At 43.6% G+C, this 18,907-nt stretch overlaps 1 protein-coding gene across 1 annotated transcript in view; it reads left to right on the top strand.

Moving 5' to 3' along the window:
- Nucleotides 1-9,283: 9,283 nt before the first annotated feature.
- Nucleotides 9,284-18,907, top strand: part of LOC124006130 (WD and tetratricopeptide repeats protein 1-like) — a 43,721-nt gene continuing 34,097 nt past the window's right edge. Inside the window, exons 1-5 of the mRNA XM_046315924.1 lie at nucleotides 9,284-9,637; nucleotides 10,166-10,293; nucleotides 10,645-10,714; nucleotides 10,810-10,883; nucleotides 11,030-11,181. The gene's annotated coding sequence lies outside the window, so the exon portion shown is untranslated. The remainder of the gene's footprint in view (nucleotides 9,638-10,165; nucleotides 10,294-10,644; nucleotides 10,715-10,809; nucleotides 10,884-11,029; nucleotides 11,182-18,907) is intronic.

Here is an 18,907-nt window from a genome sequence, read left to right on the forward strand (position 1 = left end):
GAACCATATTTAGGCAGCCATCTTCTTTGGGTATTTCGTGGGTTATTGTCTATGTTATACGTTAGCACATTGTTTATATAGCGGTCAATTGTTGGTTTTGTTTAAGTGTTCTTCGTGTTCATCATTAATAAAGAAGAATGTATTCTAACCACGCTGCGCTTAGGTCTACTCCTTACCACGATCGTGACACATACTTTGAATTACAATGTATCACTTTGAATTACAACGTATCCCTTTGGCGGGTTCTTCACGGTGGGAAAGAGGGTATATTGAATTCTGGAACCAGCAACGAGCCACTGAACTATCACGATCCACGTTACCAATCGCAATGAACTCCAAACAATCATTTAGTAATAGTATTCCAACCTTACAGAATCTAGTGCCAGTCACTTGTAAGTCATTTCTAAGTCATTTCTAAATTCATTGCACGGCAAATAAAAGTTACTTTCGTTTATTGAGTTTAATAACTGAACCAAGTCTAGACTTTCAGAACATTTATTTTGTGCTTTGTGCTTGCATGTCAACCATGTCAATGTCAGCCAGGTGCTCATAACTATTGTGTTTTTTTACATTCATTGTTGAATCACAAAATGACCTCTGTAAACTAGTTTGCTAGCCAATTTGTGCATCCTATCGAACCCTAGTGTTTAATGAATGTGAGGAGATGAGCTCACCACTTTCAATGTTGGGGAAAAACCGACAGCTTCCTCTTCCTGGGCCCATGAATCATCAAGGGTATGTTCGAGAGAAAACAAAGTGGATCTTTTCCAAGACAAAACGTATTGCAATTAGATGGATGTTCGTGTTTATTTGCGTTACTGATGATTGCTAATTTTGCTCAAATAAGAGATGAGTGCCTTTCAAGGAGAATCCATTTGCAGCTATGGAATTACGGTATTTAAAAGCAGATTATTTTCTAGAGCAGATCGCCAGGGGGACAGAACATATTACAAGTCATTTGTAGACTGCAAATTGATGTCACAACTCCTACCGAAGGTGGCTCCCCTTCCTGTTAGGGTGGCGCTCGGCGGTCGTCGTCACCGGCCTACTAGCTGCCACTGATCCTTTCCCCCCTTTCTGTTGATTGGTTTCACCTGTTTTGTGTTTAGGCTGATTAGTCGGGCTATCCGGGGTTTTGGCCAGGTAGCGGTCCCCATTACCTCACTGTTGAAGGGGGGACCGGTGCGTTTGAGGTGGTCGGCAGAGGCTGACAGAGCCTTCAATAGGTTGAAGGTGCTGTTCACAGATTCCCCCGTGTTTTGGCGCACCCGGACCCCTCTTTAGCAGTCATAGTGGAGGTGGACACGTCCGAGGCTGGGGTGGGTGCCGTGCTACCACAGCGCTTGGGTAGGAAACTTCGCCCCTGCGCTTTCTTTTCGAGGAAGCTCAGTCCGGCGGAGCGTAACTATGATGTGGGGGACCGGGAGTTGTTAGCGGTGGTAAAGGCCCTGAGGGTGTGGAGACACTGGCTTGAGGGGGCTAGGCACCCTTTTCTCATCTGGACCGACCACCAGGATCTGGAGTATATCCGGGCAGCTAAGAGACTGAATCCGCGTCAGGCAAGGTGGGCCATGTTCTTCACCCGATTCAGGTTCACCCTGTCTTATAGACCAGGCTCCCTGAACACGAAGGCCGACGCGCTGTCTCGTCTCCATGACACGGAGAATCGGCCCACCGATCCTACTCCCATCCTTCCAGCCTCAAGGCTGGTGGCACCAGTGGTATGGGAGGTGGACTTGGACATCGAGCGGGCGTTACGGGTGGAACCTGTGCCTCCTCAGTGTCTAACTGGTCGCAAGTACGTGCCGCTTGGTGTCTGTGATCAACTGATTCGGTGGGCTCACACCCTACCCTCTTCAGGTCATCCTGGTGTGGCGAGGACAGTGCGGGGTCTCAGGGGGAAGTATTGGTGGCCCACCTTGGCTAGGGACGTTAGGTTCTATGTCTCTTCCTGCACCCAGAGTAAGGCTCCTAGGCACCTTCATAGAGGGAAGTTACAGCCCCTCCCTGTTCCACAAAGGCCATGGTCTCACTTGTCAGTGGATTTCCTGACCGATCTTCCCCCGTCTCAGGGAAACACTACGGTCCTGGTTGTTGTGGATCGGTTTTCTAAGTCCTGCTGTCTCCTCCCATTGCCCGGTCTCCCTACAGCCCTACAGACTGCGGAGGCGCTATTTACCCACGTCTTCCGGCACTATGGGGGGAGAGTGAACCAGTAGGTGTGTTGGTTTCTGCAGTCATATTGCCAGGACCAGCCAGGGGAGTGGTCTAGGTACGTCGCATGGGCGGAGTTGGCCCAGAACTCACTCCGTCACTCCGTCACTCTTCTACGAACCTATCACCATTTCAGTGTGTGTTGGGCTACCAGCCGGCCCTGGCACCATGGCATCTGATTCAGACCGAGGCTCCTGCGGTGGAGGAGACTTGGAGAGCCATCCAGGAATCCCTCAAACAAGCCGGTGGACGGCAGAAGAGGAGTGCTGACCGACACCGCAGTGAGGCCCCCGTGTTTGTACCGGGGGACAGGGTCTGGCTCTCGACCCGAAACGTACCCCGCCGCTTGCCCTGCCAGAAGCTGGTGCCGCAGTGTGTGGAGCCCTTCAAAGTCCTGAGGAGGATAAACAAAGTGTGTTATAGATTACAACTCCCTTCCTATTATCGTATTAACACCTCGTTTCATGTGTCTCACCTCAGGCCGGGGGTAGCTGGTCCCCTGTAGGAAGGTGAGGTGCCCGAGGTCCCTCCACCCCCTCTGGACATTGAGAGGTCCCCGGCATACACGATACGTGCCATTCTGGACTCGAGACGCCATGTGAGGGGCCTGCAGTACCTCGTGGACTGGGAGGGGTATGGCCCGGAGGAGAAATGCTGGGTACCGGTGGGGGACATCTTGGACCCGTCACTGTTGAGGGATGTCCATCGCCTCCACCCGGAGCGCCCTGCGCCTTGCCCTCCGGGCCGCCCTCGAGGCCAATGTCAGCGAGCTGCTGGAGCCGCGTGTTAGGGGGGGGGGGTACTGTCATGACTACTACCGAAGGTGGCTCCCCTTCCTGTTCTGGCCTACTAGCTGCCACTGATCCTTTCCCCCCTTTCTGTTGATTGGTTTCACCTGTTTTGTGTTTAGGATGATTAGTCGGGCTATAATTACCAAGAGTCCCGCCTGCTCTTTGTGCGGGATTGTTTTGTGTGACTTGTGTGCACGAATGAGGTTTACGTGTTTCCCATTTCTTGGGGTTTTGCTGGACTGTTTAAGTCCCCGTGTTTGGGGCATTTGGTTTGTGTGCGCCCTGTGTGTCGTGGGGTGGCTTATGTTCGCCGTTAGTGCATTATATAGCACTCGCCTGAACTCTCTGCTTTCTGCGCCTGACTTCGCACCCACTACACCCAGATCGTTACAATTGACCACAAGAACATATACTATTTTACTAATCATAATCATTTCAAACCGTGCTTACGTTTGTCACTATGGTGCGTGGGAATACTTTGGAATAGATTTCCAAAATGAAAATCACTTGGAGCTGCTTTGCTGATGTTTTTAGTCGTTTATGACCAACAACAAAAATGTAAAAAAACATTTTAGTATTATTTATTGCTCATAAAACTTGGATGGCCAGATAAAATCACCCACGGGCCGAATTCGTCCAGCGGGCCGCCAGTTGGGGAATCCTGCTGTAGTCTAACTATGAGATATCCAATGATTTGAAACCTATGCTGCCTCTGAATATAGTTCTTTAAAAACCTGGTGTTACGAATCCCTTTTGGCCCGACAGTCTAGGGGGGATGGTAATGAGACCCGTAACATAACTCATGCAATTTATAATAGTGACAAAGTAAAAGTGAGAACAAAATAACCACGACAACTGAAATCTACCGTCAAACAAAGGAAAAGCAACTCCTTTTGTATGTTTCTTTGATGTCCTTGCAACTTGCCCTGTGCAGAAATATTCACAACCACAACCATGTTCAAAATAAGTGCAGTGAGCACATACAATTTAGATAACACTGGAAATCTCATGCGTGGTTGTTAGATTAGTATGTTGTGTGCATGGACAGCACAAAAAAAGTGTCTCGTTTTCCTACTACAGCACTGTGGTCACATGTGGGTTTCAAAAAAAGCCAGCTTGAGTTTCTGATAATGTACAGTAACATTGAATCAGAGTGTTCTCAGAATTAGTAACAATGTTTGCATCACTGTACCTAAGACGCTTTGGAGAAAAAAACATCTGCCGAGTGTTGCCTTTATTATACAGGTATTACGCTGCCTGATCTGGTGAATTCTGACTGAACCCTCCAGGTGCACCCCTTAGTGATTTTGAGCTAATGCCCTCCATGATACAGAGGCTGACCCTGCTGGAGACCAAGGTGAAGACCCCAAGCCCTGGACGTTGACCACAAGGGGAGCCAAGTACGACACACCTTCAGACATAGAAATGACATTGTACATTACATTTGAGTAATTTAGCACACGCTTAATGGGAAAACGATGGGAAACCCTGTAACAACTCTGCATCCAGCTTCTGTGAACACCTCCAGCAAGACGAGGGTTTTGGTTAGATCTGAAATCGACCTCAACCACATCGACCTCTGTGATCCTCCGCAACACCCAATCAAAAGCATGCATTTTAAAGGAAAGCTCAACCACAGAGTGCTGATGAATTTGTACATACAGGATGCCCGTCATACAAGTGTTAAGTCTACACATATTCCTGCTACAGTATGTGTGAGCAGTAGCTAAATGGTGCCGGTAAATGTTTTCTACACAAAATCTACCAAATGTGTGAATGTGTGGATGTTGCATCGGTATTCCATAGTTGACCTTTGTTCCTTATAGTTTGCTTGACAAGAGACACCTTATACTATAGTTTGTATAAGAGACTTCTCATATTTTGAATGACAAGATATTTATTATAGTTTGTATGATGAGGTAATAAGAGACCTCCTCAAACAGCAACATATTTTCCAAAGTTGTGCTGTCGAGTTGAAAACAGACCGTGTTTGGGAGTAGTTCCACTATGCCATTGAAATAGTCATGTACCTACATTTTGCAGTAGCTTGATGGCAGTTTACCGAAATTCAAATCTTCGTAGTCTTTTCAGTAGTTAATGACTTTTTTGCCATATAGAAGTGTAAGTAGCTACTGCAACTACCCATGAAATGTTTCGCCATAAGAATATACGGTATACAGCGCATTCAGAAAGTATTCAGACCCCTTGACTTTTTCCACATTTTGTTATGTTACAGCCTTATTCTAAAATTGATTAAATTGTTGTTTTTTTTGTCATCAATCTACACACAATACCCCATAAAGACAAAGCAAAAACAGGTTTTTCTAAATGTTTGTAGAAAATACTTTATTTACATAAGTATTCAGACCTTTTGCTATGAGACTCGAAGTTGAGCTCAGGTGCATCCAGTTTCCATTGATTATCCTTGAGATGTTTCTACAACTTGATTGGAGTCCACCTGTGGTGAATTCAATTGATTGGACATGATTTGGAAAGGCACACACCTGTCTATATAAGCTCCCACAGTTGACAGTGCATGTCTTCATGAGGTTGAAGGAATTGTCCGTAGAGCTCCGAGACAGGATTGTGTCGAGGCACAGATCTGGGGAGGGGTATCAAAAAATGTCTGCAGCATTGGCGGTCCCCAAGAACACAGTGGCCTCCATCATTCTTAAATGGAAGAAGTTTGGAACCACTAAGACTCTTCCTAGAGCTGGCCGCCCGGCCAAATGTTGGAGAAGGGCCTTGGTCAGGGCGGTGCCAAGAACCCGATAATCACTCTTGAACTCTTTGGCCTGAAAGTCTAGCATCACGTATGGAGGAAACCTGGCACCATCCCTACGGTGAAGCATGGTGGTGGCAGCATCATACTGTGGGGATGTTTTCAGTGGCAGGGACTGGGAGACTAATCAGAATCGAGGGAAAGATGAATGGAGCAGAGAGATCCTTGATGAAAACCTGCACCAGATCGCTCAGGACCTCAGACTGGAGTGAGTGTTCACCTTCCAACAGGACAACAACCCTAAGCACACAGCCAAGACAATGCAGGAGTGGCTTCGGGACAAGTCTCTGAATGTCCTTGAGTGGCCCAGCCAGAGCCCGGACTTCAACCCGATCGAACGTCTCTGGAGAGACCTGAAAACATCTGTGCAGTGACGCTCCCCATCCAACCTGACAGAGCTTGAGAGGACCTGCGGAGAAGAATGGGAGAAACTCCCCAAATACAGGTGTGCCAAGCTTGTAGCGTCATACCCAAGAAGACTCGAGGCTGTAATCGCTGCCAATGGTACTTCAACAAAGTATTGAGTAAAGGGTCTGAATACTTATGTAAATGTGATATATTTTTTTATACATTTTCTACAATTTCTAAAAACCTGTTTTTGCTTTGTAATTATGCAGTCTTGTGTGTAGATTGATGAGGGGAGTAAAAAAGCCATTTCATCTATTCTAGATTAAGGCTGTAACGTAACAAAACGGGGAAACAGTTATTTCAGCCTATCGCATATCTCATACAGTTCTAGAACCACAGAGCTCCAGTCACAGCAAACGTAGGTCTAGTATTGTATATTTATAGAATGTAGTGTTCTCATCGCCATGGTGATACAACGGAGCAATGTTTTTGTTGCAATGTTTTTTTCCGGCCCTCTGTGTCTGTGTGATTCACAATATATCTTAGTCAGTGCTTGTCCAATTTAGACTTGAACTTTACTACATACAGTATAACATAGTTATACGTTGAGTTGTGGTGGTTGACTCATCTTTAAGTCTGTTCTAAATAGTTTAGTTCACCTCTTTAAAGTTTTTTTTTTTAAAATTTTGAACTCACAGTGGGTTTTTTAACCACCCAGTGGTTTCTGAATGACTACGGCATGATCTGGGTGGGGTGCGGAGAGGAGCTCAACACAACAGGAAGTAAAGGAAGCTGAGCAGACCCAGAGCTCTGAGGGAGGGGTGTGGCAGCCAGGTAAAGAAACCAGGGCGGTATTAAGTGCTGAACCTTATGGTGCAGATAGAAATTGAACCAGGAAAAGACCATTGAGACCCAGAGTCTCTTTTTCAAGGGAGACCTGGCCAAGAAGGCAGCAACAATCAATACATTACATGATTAAAACATACAACAATACAGTACAACATGATCCAGGAAACAACAACAACAAAAAGCATTTACACTCCTCCGTAACAGTCTCCCGTCAATATTTGAAATTAATTCAGGGGCACTAGCATATCTAGATGAAGCATGGATTGCAGATTAATCCATCCGTCTGGTGCACAAGAAGAGAAGGTAGTCTTGATGAATACTGTGAGTGTCCTGGGGACTTTAAGTAGCAACCACCTAGCAGACCGGATATGGTAACTGCTGGTGGTGAAGGAGACCCAGACTACAGAGGTAAAGAGGGAGTTCACCCAAAAGAGCTTTGTAGATGAACACATACAGTACAAATGTATCTTTCTGCGCATATAAAGTGAGGTTCAACCTACCTTTTGGTACAATGTGCAATGAGTGAGTGACTTGGCATTTGTAATAAAGCACAAGGATGCATGATAAACAGAGTCCAGTCTCTGTAAGACAGAGGTGGTTGCATGATTAACAGAGTCCAGTCTCTGTAAGACAGAGGTGGTTGCATGATTAACAGAGTCCAGTCTCTGTAAGACAGAGGTGGTTGCATGATTAACAGAGTCCAGTCTCTGTAAGACAGAGGTGGTTGCATGATTAACAGAGTCCAGTCTTTGTAAGACAGAGGTGGTTGCATGATTAACAGAGTCCAGTCTCTGTAAGACAGGGGTTGTTGCATGATTAACAGAGTCCAGTCTCTGTAAGACAGAGGTTGTTGCATGATTAACAGAGTCCAGTCTCTGTAAGACAGAGGTGGTTGCATGATTAACAGAGTCCAGTCTCTGTAAGACAGAGGTTGTTGCATGATTAACATAGTCCAGTCTCTGTAAGACAGAGGTTGTTGCATGATTAACAGAGTCCAGTCTCTGTAAGACAGAGGTGGTTGCATGATTAACAGAGTCCAGTCTCTGTAAGACAGAGGTGGTTGCATGATTAACAGAGTCCAGTCTCTGTAAGACAGAGGTTGTTGCATGATTAACAGAGTCCAGTCTCTGTAAGACAGAGGTGGTTGCATGATTAACAGAGTCCAGTCTCTGTAAGACAGAGGTGGTTGCATGATTAACAGAGTCCAGTCTCTGTAAGACAGAGGTGGTTGCATGATTAACAGAGTCCAGTCTCTGTAAGACAGAGGTGGTTGCATGATTAACAGAGTCCAGTCTCTGTAAGACAGAGGTGGTTGTATGATTAACAGAGTCCAGTCTCTGTAAGACAGAGGTGGTTGCATGATTAACAGAGTCCAGTCTCTGTAAGACAGAGGTTGTTGCATGATTAACAGAGTCCAGTCTCTGTAAGACAGAGGTTGTTGCATGATTAACAGAGTCCAGTCTCTGTAAGACAGAGGTTGTTGCATGATTAACAGAGTCCAGTCTCTGTAAGACAGAGGTTGTTGCATGATTAACAGAGTCCAGTCTCTGTAAGACAGAGGTTGTTGCATGATTAACAGAGTCCAGTCTCTGTAAGACAGAGGTTGTTGCATGATTAACAGAGTCCAGTCTCTGTAAGACAGAGGTTGTTGCATGATTAACAGAGTCCAGTCTCTGTAAGACAGAGGTTGTTGCATGCATATACAACAAGTCACCATATTACAATTACAATTACAGAGAGAGAAGTGGCCTGAACAAGCTTCTTTCTAGCCATAAGTGGGAAGCGAGCCTTATTACATAAATAAAAACCCAATTTCAAAGTAAACTTTGCCACAAGATTATCCACATGATCTTTAAAGGACAACTTGTCATCCAACCAAATACGTAGGTATTTGTAGGATGACACTTTTTCAATGGATAAGCCACCAGATGTGACAACGCTAACATTCTCTGGCAGAGTTCTAGCTCTGGTAAAGGTCATGAATTGAATTTTTTGTACATTCAAGACCCGTTTGAGACCATAAAGGGAAGCCTGCAGTGACTGAAAAGCAGTTAATAGAGCTGCTAAGATTTCCCTATTCTGACAATCATATTCTTTCTACATGATACATTTCTATCTGAACACGCTGTAACAGTACACCCTCCGTAACAGGCAGCCCCAGTACTCAGTAACCCACTAATCCTCACCTTAAGCCTCACTTTCAATATACACGTGAAGTGAAACCTAATCAAATCACATCTTCAAACTGTCATTTCCAACCGTACGAAGCAGTTGCCAAACAACCCCGAAGAGTGGTTTCTGTCACAACTTTGATGTTCTTTCAATGCAGCAGTAAAGTTTCACAGAGCTGTGCTCGTGTGATGCCCGGATGGTTTTCAAATAGACTGTCTTCAAGTATGTGTTCACTTATTATGGTGGCCTGTGTTTTGCAGAGACCTCTGTGGCCAGGAGAAACGTCCAGATGAACTTTGACCTGGTGCTCCAGAACATCCAGCAGTAGAACATGCTGGCTGGGGAGGGAGAGTCCTTCGTCGGGGTCACGTCCAGAGGAGCACAGCTGGCCCAGCAGCACCTCATTCCACTAAGGCTCTACAGCAATGGCATCCTCGTGTTCAATTGGCCCTTCCGCTCTTACCAGGAAACCAGCACACAGGTACAGACAGAGACTGTATAGGGAATACTCTCTACACTCTAACTGGCTAGTCAGTACATAGTCTCAGCACCCAGAAACAAATCAGCTACTGTTAAGGCTATTACGAGAGAGTACAACATTACCTAGACCAGGCACTGAAGCAGACAAGATATTTGAACCAGGCATGGCTTTAGCTACATTTTCACTGAAGATTCTTTGATTTCAATGTTTCCATATATTGACACTCTCTCAGATTGTAGCGGACAGAATAACTAAGTACAGGAAGCTCCGTTTGAATCTCAGTCCAATGTGTCTGACATCCTGCCGCACATGACTTTACAGCAGTGCATGCAAGAAGTGATGCACGGATACTTCCCTTCTGACCTACAGGACAGGTGTGCAGATGAGGTGCCGTTTCGGGTGTGTGTGTGCTTTGTGTGCATGCGTGGATTTCAAATGTGCTTACGGTAGGAAAACGGACTACATGGACAATGTATTTCCTGTTTGTTATGTGGTGAGTAGTGGCACGTCGTCTTTTGGTGTACACAGGTTCACGACAGGTGAGAGGAGGAGTTCCAAGAGAGGCGACCGTGGGCGGAGTTCCCTGGGATGGACAGAGGGGGAGAAATCAACAGACAGACTAGAACACGCGTACTGTGCCGTCTCCCAGATACCCGGTTGGTCCCCTCTGTATCGCTTCAATTTGTTCCTGAAAACATGTGCTACACTTTACACTCTAGTTGAACCAACTGCAGGGGTGGAATCTCAATTGTGTTTTTTTTGGATTCCTCGACTCCTCTCTCCTTGTCTCCTCCTGAAGATGCATGAGATGGGAAGAAACCTTGGATCTTCTTTGAGGAGGCGAGGGGAGGGGACGCAAGGAATCAGTGAAATAATTGAATGTCATACTTGAAGTTGGTTCAACTATATGCACATCACTTGAGATTCACCCCAAGACTATTTTGCTCTGACTTGAACATTGAGTTAGCCACAGGCAGAACACTGACAATGGACCAATTGCTGAACAGGCTGCCCAAATTGTTGGTGAAGGCTGGTAGAGTGATTGACATCAGGGACTCAGTGAAAGCCAGTCTACAGGTGAGACTGAGATCTGTTGCATGTTTCTGCTGATACCTGTAGATGATGAATGTGAGTATACTATACGTTAGTACATGCCCGTGTCTTGTGTTTAGGGCTCTTCTGATGCTCCAAACAGCCATGCGGTGACCCTCATAGACACACCAGTGCTACAGGCCTTGAAAGAGAGGTATGCAGGTGTCTAGAATGATGCACAATACTTTCACTTCCACCACTAGGGGGCGTTGTGGGACCTTGTGACAGAGGAGACCCTGGAAGAAGGACACACATTTGCTAATGTGGGTTATGAACCTGTTGTCTCCTACTCTAACTTAGGTTGGAGTTGCATGAGACTGACCCCCTCCCAACTCGGCCCGTGATGTCACCACACTGAGGGTGAAGTCAGAGGATGGCGAGCACACTTACATCATGAAGATGCACTTCTCAGAGACCATAGGTCACCTGCACCAGTATCTGGACAAGTACAGGTGGGTTGGGAGCCATTACCACAAAATGCTGTGCAGAGTATTTTGCCCAGGAAGTCCATCGGATTCACAGTACTTCATCTTAGTCACAGTGACTTTTGGGTCATGTTAATCTCAGACACCCAGAACTAAAATCTTGCATACCGCAAAATTGGAAGAGGCAAATGGAAGGGGGAGAAGGTAAAGAACTTGTCTGTCGACCCTGCATTAACAACCAAAATAGGTTCAAGAAAATATAAAAAGTATACCAGTTTCATTTAAGGACCAACAAATTGACAGCTGTGACATACAGATTGCAAAATAGTTGCGAAGAGATTTTCAATGTACCAGGCACATTGTTTATGAACTGATACACAAAACGACACCAGATTCAAAACATAATAGTTTTTCAATTTAAATTATACAAAATTCTTGCAACCAATAGAATGTTATATACAGTGCCTTCTGAACGTATTCAGACCCCTTGAATTTTTCCACATTTTGTTACATTACAGCCTTATTCTAAAATGGAATAATAAATTAAAAAATGTACACACAATACCCCCATAATGACAAAGTAAAAATAGGTTTTTCTAAGGTTTTGCAAATGTATTAAAAATATAAGTATTCAGACCCTTTGCAAAATAAGACTCAAAGTTGAGCTGAGGTTCATCCTGTTTCAATTGATCACCATTGAGATGTTACTACAACTTGATTGGGCATGATTTGGAAAGGCACACACCTGTCTATATAAGGTCCCACAGTTGACAGAGAAAAAACCAAGCCATGAGGTGGAAGGAATTGTCCGTAGAGCTCCGAGAAAGGATTGTGTCGATGCACAGATCTGGGGAAGGGTACCAAAAACATTTCTGCAGCATTGAAGGTCCCCAAGAACACAGTGGCCTCCATTCTTAAATGGAAGAATTTTGGAACCACAAAGACTCTTCCTAGATCTGGCCGCTTGGCCAAACTGAGCAATTGTGGAAGAAGGGTCTTGGTCAGGGAGGTGACCAAGAACCCGATGGTCACTGAAGGAGCTCTAGATATCCTCTGTGGAGTTGGGAGAATCTTCCATAAGGACAACCATCTCTGCAGCATTCCACCTATCAGGCCTTTATGGTAGAATGGCCAGGCAGAAGCCACTCCTCAGTAGAAGGCACATGACAGCCTGCTTGGAGTTTGCCAAAAGGCACCTAAAGACTCCATTAGAAACAAGAATCTTTGGTCTGATGAAACCAAGATTCAACTCTTTGGCATGAATGCCAAGCATCACGTCTGGATGAAACCTGGCACCATCCAAGCATGCTGATGGCAGCATCATTCTGTGGGGGTGTTTTTCAGTGGCGGGACTGGGAGACTAGTCAGGATCGAGGGAAAGATGAACAAAGCAAACTACAGAGAGATCCTTGATGAAAACCTGCTCCAGAGAGCTCAGGACCTCAGACTGGGGCGAAAGTTCACCTTCCAACAGGAAAACGACACTAAGCACATAGCCAAGACAATGCAGGAGTGGCTTCGGGACAAATCTCTGAATGTCCTCGAGTGCCCAGCCAGAGCCCGGATTTAAACCCGATCTAACATCTCTGGAGAGACCTGAAAATAGCTGTGCAGCAACGCTCCCCATCCAGCCTGACAGAGCTTGAGAGGATCTGCAGAGAAGAACAGGAGAAACTCCCCAAATACAGGTGTCCCAAGAAGACTCAAGAATGTAATTGCTGCCAAAGGTGCTTCAACAAAGTACTGAGTAAAGGGTCTGAATACTTATGTAAATGTGACATGTTTCTTATTCATAAATTAGCAAACATTTCGAAACCAGTTTTTGCTTTGTCATTATGGGGTATTGTGTTTGATGAGGGGAAAAAACAATTAAATCAATTTTAGAATAAGGCTGTAACGTAATAAAATGTGGATAAAGGTCTAGGGGTCCGAAGCCACTGTATATGATGGTTGTATCAACCATCCCAGCTCGTCAGATTTTGCTGCGAAGAGACATAATCATTACATAATTTATTTTGGTACTGTCCATATATGTAGCTTGTTTTTGGTCACAGGTTCAGGAATTTACAGTCGTATGAAAAAGTTTGGGCACCCCTGACAGTTTCCATTTATAAATAATTGGGTGTTTGGATCAGCAATTTCATTTTGATCTATCAAATAACTGATGGACACAGTAATATTTCAGTAGTGAAATTGGGTTTATTGGATTAACAGAAAATGTAAAATATGCATCAAAACAAAATTAGACAGGTGCATACATTTGGGCACCCCAATAGAAAAATCACATCAATATTTAGTAGAGCTTCCTTTTGCTAAAATAACAGCCTCTAGACGCTTCCCATAGCCTCTAATGAGTGTCTGGATTCTGGATGAAGGTATTTTGGACCATTCTTCCTTACAAAACATCTCCAGTTCAGTTAGGTTTGATGGTTGGACAGCCCGCTTCAAATCATCCCACAGATTCTCAATGATATTCAGGTCTGGGGACTGGGATGGCCATTCCAGAACTTTTTCCTCTGCATAAATACCCGGGTAGATTTTGAGCAGTGTTTTGGGTCGTTGTCTTGTTGAAATATCCAGCCCTGGCATAACTTCAACTTTGTGACTGATTCTTCAACATTATTCCCAAGAATCTGCTGATATTGAGTGGAATCCATGCAACCCTCAACTTGAACAAGATTCTCAGTACCGGCACTGGCCACACAGCCCCACAGCATGATGGAACCCCCACCAAATGTTACTGTGGGTAGCAAGTGTTTTTCTTGGAACGCTGTGTTCTTTTGCCACCATGCATAACGTCCCTTGTTATGACCAAATAACGCAATCTTTGTTTCATCAGTCCACAGCACCTTATTCCAAAATGAAGCTGGCTTGTCCAAATGTGTGTTTGCATACCTCAAGCGACTCTGTTTGTGGCGTGTGCGCAGAAAAGGCTTCTTCCGCATCACTCTCCCATACAGCTTCTCCTTGTGCAAAGTGCGCTGAATTGTTGAACGATGCACAGTGACACCATCGGCAGCAAGATGATGTTGTAGGTCTTTGGAGGTGGTCTGTGGGCTGTTTTTGACCGTTCTCACCATCCTTCGCCTCTCTGAGATTTTACTTGGCCTGCCACTTCTTGCCTTCACAAGAACTGTGCCTGTGGTCTTCCATTTCCTCACTATGTTCCTCACAGTGGACACTGACAGCTTAAATATCTGTGATAGCTTTTTGTAGCCTTCCTCTAAACCATAATGTTGACCAATCTTTGTTTTCAGGTCATGTGAGAGTTATTTTGAGGCCCCCCATGTTGCCACTCTTCAGAGGATAGTCAAAGAGAACAACTTACAATTGGCCTTAAATACCCTTTCTCATGATTGGCCACTTTAAATACCCTTTCTCATGATTGGCCACTTTAAATACCCTTTCTCATGATTGGCCACTTTAAATACCCTTTCTCATGATTGGCCACTTTAAATACCCTTTCTCATGATTGGCCACTTTAAATACCCTTTCTCATGATTGGCCACTTTAAATACCCTTTCTCATGATTGGCCACTTTAAATACCCTTTCTCATGATTGGATGCACTAGTCTATGAAGTTCAAGGCTTAATGAGCTCACCAAACCAATTGTGTGTTCCAATTAATCAGTGCTAAGTAGTTACAGGTATTCAAATCAACAGAATGACAAGGGTGCGCACATTTTTGCAAACGCCTATTTTTCACATCTGATTTAATTTCATACAACTTAATATTGCTACACTAAAAATCTTTGTCTGGACTGTTATGTTCTGTTAATTACTGATGTCCCCTTTAAGGATGAAGCGCCCTTGGTCATGCGCAGTATTGTTCTATGTTATTCTGGTACTAACTAGTTTGAGTAAATGTGAAGCTCCAGTTCAATTGCTTGTATTCAGAGTCTTTCTTATTACATAAATAAGTACTAAGTGTTAAGACACTACATGGACAATACCCCAGTACTCAGCTTTTATTAGAAAATGAATGGCATGCCACGGTGATCATTTTCTGTGACGACAGAGTAAATTATTATGCAGCCTCAGAGGGGTGCCCGAAATGTTCACACGACTGTACCTGGTGTGAACTCTGCAAATACTGGGTGATCTGAAAAGTCATTGACAATCGATCATTGTATAAAATAATACTCTTAGCAAAAATGTTTCTCTTTGATTTACAATCTGTAGAAACTATGAGAATAGAAAGGTTCTGAACTTTTTTGAAACGTCACAGCACAGTTGAAAAATATATGGCAAATAGAAATCAAAACTAAATGGTGTTCAAATATTTATATTGGGAGGGGTTGAGGGTAGCTGAATGGTGGGACTAAAAATAACACCAAAAAAACAAGAAAACTAATGTAAAATATACTGTCCTTAAAATGTATATAGGTTCAGAATTTTTGTAAAACATAACAGCACAGTTGAAAATATACAGTACCAGTCAAAAGTTTGGACACACCTACAGTTGAAGTTGGAAGTTTACATACACCTCATCTAAATATTTTTAAATTCACAATTCCTGACATTTAATCCTAGTAAAAATCCCCTGTTTTAGGTCAGTTAGGTCAGTTAAGAATGCAAAATGTCAGAATAATAGTAGAGAATGATTTTTTTTCAGCTTTTATTTATTTCATCACATTCCAAGTGGGTCAGAAGTTTACATACACTCAATTAGTGTATGGTAGCATTGCCTTTAAATTGTTTAACTTGGGTCAAACGGTTCAGGTAGCCTTCCACAAGCTTCCCACAATAAGTTGGGTGAATGTTGGCCCATTCCTCCTGACAGAGCTGGTGTAACAGAGTCAGGTTTGTAGGCCTCCTTGCTCGTGCACGCTTTTTCAGTTCTGCCCACAAATGTTCTATAGGATTGAGGTCAGTGCTTTGTGCTGGCCACTCCAATACCTTGATTTCATTTTGCCACAACTTTGGAAGTATGCTTGGGGTCATTGTCCATTTGGAAGACCCATTTGCGACCGAGCTTTAACTTCCTGACTGATGTCTTGAGATTTTGCGTCAATATATTCACATAATTTCCCTCCCTCATAATGCCATCTATTTTGTGAAGTGCACCAGTCCCTCCTGCAGCAAAGCACCCCCACGACATGTTGCTGCCACGCCTGTGCTTCACGGTTGGGATGGTGTTCTTCGGCTTGCAAGCCTCCCCCTTTTTCCTCTGAACATAACAATTGTCATTATGGCCAAACAGTTCTATTTTTGTTTCATCAGACCAGAGGACATTTCTCCAAAAGGTACGATATGTGCAGTTGCAAATCAGTCTGGCTTTTTTATGGCGGTTTTGGAGCAGTGGCTTCTTCCTTGCTGAGCGGCCTTTCAGGTTATGTTGATATAGGACTTGTTTTTACTGTGGATACAGATATAATTGTACCTGTTTTCTCCAGCATCTTCACAAGGTCCTTTGCTGTTGTTCTGGGATTGATTTGCACTTTTCACACCAAAGTACGTTCATCTCTAGGAGACAGAACGCGTCTCCTTCCTGAGCGGTATGACGGCTGCGTAGTCCCATGGTGTTCATACTCACGTACTATTGTTTGTAGAGATGAACGTGGTACCTTCAGGCATTTGGAAATAGCTCCCAAGGATGAACCAGACTTGTGGAGGTCTACAATTTGTTTTCTGAGGTCTGGGCTGATTTATTTGGATTTTCCCATGATGTCAAGCAAAGAGGCACTGGTTTTGAAGGTAGGCCTTGAAATACATCCACAGGTAGACCTCCAATTGACTCAAATTATGTCAATTAGCCTATCAGAAGCTTCTAAAGCCATGACATCCTTTTCTGGAATTTTCCATGCTTTTTAAAGGCACAGTCAACTTAGTGTATGTAAATGTATGACCCACTTGAATTGTGATACAGTGAATTATGAGTGAAATAATCTATCCGTAAACAATTGTTGGTAAAATTACTTGTGCCATGCACAAAGTAGATGTACTAACCGACTTGCCAAACTACAGTTTGTTAACAAGAAATGTTGAAAAACTAGTTTTAAATTACTCCAACTTAAGTATATGTAAACTTCCAACTTCAACTGCGTGTATATATATATATATTTTTTATATATACATTTTTACAATTTTTAAGGATAACATATACAGTACCAGTCAAATGTTAACATGGGTTTTTCTATATTTGTACTATTTACTACATTATAGAATAATACTGAAGACAACAAAACTATGAAATAACACATATGGAATCATGTAGTAACCAAAAAAGTGTTAAACAAATAAAAATATATTGTAGGTTCTTCAAAGTAGCCACACTTTCCCTTGGTGACATCTTTGCACACTCTTGGCATTCTCTAAGCCCATATTATGGAAACAACAACTCAAATGAGCAAAGAGAAATTACATTGCATCGTTACTTTAAGACATGAAGGTCAGTCAATATGTAAAATTAAAGAACTTTGAACATTTCTTCAAGTGCAGTCGCAAAAACCATCAAGCGCTATGATGAAACTGGCTCTCATGAGGGCCGCCACAGGAAACGAAGACCCAGCGTTACCTCTGCTGCAGAGATTAAGTTCATTAGAGTTACCAGCTTCAGAAATTGCAGCCCAAATAAATGCTTCAGAGTTCAAGTAAGAGACACATCTCATCAACTATTCAGATGATCAGACCTTTCATGGTCAAATTGCTGCAAAGAAACCACTACAAAAAGGACACCAATAATAAGGGATTTGTTTGGGCCAAGAAACACAAGAAATGGACATTACACCAGTGGACATCTGTCCTTTGGTCTCATGAGTCCAATTGAGATTTTTGGTTCAACCGCCATGTCTTTGTGAGACAGAGTAGTTGAACGGATAATCTCTGCATGTGTGGTTACTACCATGAAGCATGGAGGTGGTGGTGTGATGGTGCGGGGATGCTTTGCTGGTGACGTTGTCAGTGATTTATTTAGAATTCAAGGCACACAACCAGCATAGCTACCACAGCATTCTGCCATCCATTCTCGTTCGCGCTTAGTGGGACTATCATTTGTTTTTCAACAGGACAATGACCCAACACACCTCAAGGCCGTGTAAGGGATTTTTGACCAAGAAGGAGTGCTGCATCACATGACCTGGCCTCCACAATCACCCGACCTCAACCCAATTGAGATGGTTTGGGATGAGTTAGTCCGCAGAGAGAAGGAAAAGCAGAACAACAAGTGCTCTGTATTTGTGCTTACTCCTTCAATACTGTTGGAATTATTCCAGGTGAAGTTGGTTGAGAGAATGCCAAGTGTGTGCAATGCTGTCATCAACACAAAGGGTACTTTGAAGAATATAAAATATATTTTGATTTGTTTAACACTTTTTCGTTATGTGATTCCATAGTTGGTCTTCACTATTATTCTGCAATGTAAAAAATCTAAATAAAGAAACTCTTGAATGAGTAAGTGTCCAAACTTTTGGCTGGTAATATGTATATATATTTTTTCTTCCGCAAAGTAAATGTAGACAATTACATTGATTGTGGCTTCTATTTGCAATATTAAAGCTGATCCACCTACTACATTGAAAAAAAATATATTCTCGGGGGAGACGTGCTAGAAAATGTACCAACGAGGCTAGTGAAGTATCCACTCTTCTAACTGGGGAATCGCAATTTCTCCAAATGATCAGTGACAATCTGCATACCAGAACTAAGTCACATCTGTTTGACATGTTATGAAAGCCCAGTGCCATCACTATCAACTCTCTCCCTCTCATAACTTCAGATGGACAGATTCCCCAGCATATGACATCATCAGTGT

The sequence above is a fragment of the Oncorhynchus gorbuscha genome, linkage group LG19, assembly GCF_021184085.1.
Source record: "Oncorhynchus gorbuscha isolate QuinsamMale2020 ecotype Even-year linkage group LG19, OgorEven_v1.0, whole genome shotgun sequence".
Taxonomy (NCBI): Eukaryota; Metazoa; Chordata; class Actinopteri; order Salmoniformes; family Salmonidae; genus Oncorhynchus; species Oncorhynchus gorbuscha.